We start from the raw sequence: 3,049 nt of genomic DNA, 5'->3' as shown, positions 1-3,049 counted from the left end.
TCCCCAGAGTCCACTCCTTCCCCATACTACTAGTGAAAGAGAAAATGTAAAGACTACCATTAAAGCAGCCCAAGCGAGACTTACTATATCCATCTAAATTATGTCTCCTATTTCTATGAAGGGATTATTCTACTATTGATCAATAATCATAGTGGAATCAAGGGTACAGAGTCAAAAAGGGAAGCTAGCGATCCGCCAGGCCAAAAGGCCAGAAAATGCTATATTCGACCCGTTTGGAGTGGGCTGACAGCCCAAGTGGCTTGTAAAAGAGGCTGGGCTATAGGCCCAGTTGGGTGGGTGCGTGTGAAAGAGGCGCTCGTGGCCCTTTCCTCTGTTCGCTCGTGGTTGTTTCCGGGACCTCCTATACGCCGCATTATGCGGCAGGAAGTCGGGGCTTCGCATAGAGCAGTGCTTCCGACTGGGCCGGCCCACGCAAGAGCTGCTAGCAGTGTTAAAAAAAGTAAGAAAAAGGGTGAGAGTGACGCAGGATTCGAACTCGCGGCCGCTCCGCGACAAAGCCAAGTAGCTAGCCACTGCGCCTTACTGCCATTCCTAGTACACAGGCAACGCAAATGCTTTAACACTAGACAAAATCGCCTGATCGGGTTATTTTCCCTTTTTTTGTCATTTCTTGAAAATACCAAATAAACATTTTTTAAATGACGAACGTTTTTGCCAAGCACGCACGAGTTTGAAAAGTTGTGTATTTTTTAACCAAACTTGTAAAATGGGATTGATTTTTGAAGATGTGTAGAAATTTTGAAAAACAGCAACCTTTTTCTACAAAATGTGAAAAAAAATGAATTTGTGAACAAAATTTAAAGCATGAACATTTTTCGATTTTCTGCACAAACCTTGAAAAACAGGACCCATTTTAAATACCGATCAATTTATGACAATCACGGACAAATTTGAAAAACAGTGAACAATTTTTGACTTTGTGAACATATTTTTCAAAATAGGAACATCTTATGAATTTGTGAATAAATCTTGAACAACAGACACATTTTCTGAAAACTCCGAACAAATTTCGAATTTGTGAACAAATTTTAAAAATGGGAAAGTTTTGAATTTGTGTACAAATTTGGAGAACAAATTTTGAATTTTGTGAACAAATTTTGAAATGGAGAACAATTTTGAAAAATCCCGAACAAATTTGGAAGCGTGAATTTGTTTTGAATAGGTGAACAAAAAAAAGAGATCCGGTACATTTCTGAATTTTGAAAGTTTTTGTAATGAGAACAATTTTTTAATTTTGAGAACATTTGTTTTTAAAAATTGAACATTTTTTGAAAACAAGAATGTTTTGGAGTTTGTGAACAATTTTTTAAAGAAATTTTTTTTTGAATCTTGAGAACAAATTTAGAAATGAAGAACAAATTTTGAATCACGGACAATTCTTTAAAGCACGGACATTTGTTGAATCTTCGAAACAAATTTTGACACGGAGAACAATTTTGAAAAATACCGAACAAATTCAGAAGCGTGATTTTTTTTTGAATACATGAAGAAAAATTTGAAATCCGGTATATTTTCTGAATTTTGAAAGTTTGAAACAATTTTTGAATTTTGAGAACATTTTTTGCAAACTGAACAATTTTTGGAAACATGAAATATTTTGAAAAAAGTTTGAAAGAAAGAGAATAAAAGAAAAAGAAATAAAAAACCAAAGAAAGAAGATTGTTGAAGATAGAAATTAACTTGAAAAGGAAAACTGAAAGAAAACAAAAAAGTAACGAAAAGAGAAGAAAAAGAAGCAGAAAAAGGAAGAAGAAAAAACAAAAAGAGTAAAAAAGAAAAAAAGAAAAAAACCGGTTCAGGAACCTTCTAGGTGGTTCCCAAAACCAGTAAGAACTGGCTGGGAACGCTCTAGAAGGTTCCCAAAACCAGAACCTGGTTGACGCTACAGGGCCGGCCCAAAATCTCTCGCTAGTCAGATCCCCTGTGCGATTCGTCGACGGTTTGACGCAACGAGCGTCCAATAGGGAATTCCGTTGTTTCCAGCGTACCGGTTCGATGAGAGTCACTTGGCGGTGGCAGGCGGCTGTAAAAATTGCCAACTCCAGCTCCTTTGTTTTCTGAGAGTAGCGAATACCCAGCTCCACGACTCCGGCAAATTTGCATGTAGCTAATAGCCAGCTTCCCACTCTGGTAGCCACGATTTGAAACGTTCGGCTCAGCTCCCGTCTTGGAGTCGAGGAGTTGAGAAGCCAGAGGGCTCCCGAACACGCCCTTACAGTAGCTTACTATAGATAGATGAATAGGTTTTTTGTTTTTGGGGCACTATTGATCTTGCACATGTCGCCGGTGTTGGTTGTTGATTGACTGTGCCGGCCATTGAAACAAGCCTCGTGCGTGGCTGCTCACTGTATTGCATTATTAGAAGGAGTAGGAATGAATAAGTTGAGAGCCACTCGAGATGGTCACGTCGCGGTGGAAACCAACTTCATGGGAATAAGCACAAACACATGGCGGGCGGGCAGGCAGGCGGATGAAAGCTGACCTGACCTGACCCGGCCGATGGCATCAGGGTGGCATAGGAGTGCGCTTCCTTCCACTTCCAGCGGACGGAGCAGAGGTTGGGCTGTGGAGGCAAAATTTCGTGTTTTGACCCTTTTTGGTAAGAATTTCAGGATCTGACCCCGGTTGCAAAAAATTTCGGGATTTGACCCTTTTGCTACCGCCAGGGCCTCTGGCGGTAGGGTTAGACAGCCTACCGCCACGGCCTATGGTGGTAGTGTGCGACGGAGGGGGACGGCGGCCGTTTGACTGCGCTGATGTGGATAAGTACCTACCGCCAGGATGCCTGGCGGTAGGGTGTAGCAGGGTTTTGCCGTACAAACCTTCTGTAACGAAATGTGCAGTGGACCTGGCGGTAGGTTCACCCTACCTCCATGGATCCTGGCGGTAGGCTGTGCGACTCTACCGCCAGAGAGCATGGCGGTAGGGTCCTGTGTTTTCCAGTGTAATGTTTCTGTAACGAAGAATGGAAGGGCCCTGGCGGTAGGTCGCCCTACTGCCAAGGGGGATAGCGGTAGGCTGTGTGAAC

This window comes from Triticum urartu, unplaced genomic scaffold, assembly GCF_003073215.2.
Source record: "Triticum urartu cultivar G1812 unplaced genomic scaffold, Tu2.1 TuUngrouped_contig_4711, whole genome shotgun sequence".
Classification (NCBI taxonomy): domain Eukaryota; kingdom Viridiplantae; phylum Streptophyta; class Magnoliopsida; order Poales; family Poaceae; genus Triticum; species Triticum urartu.
This window is presented reverse-complemented; position numbering follows the sequence as displayed.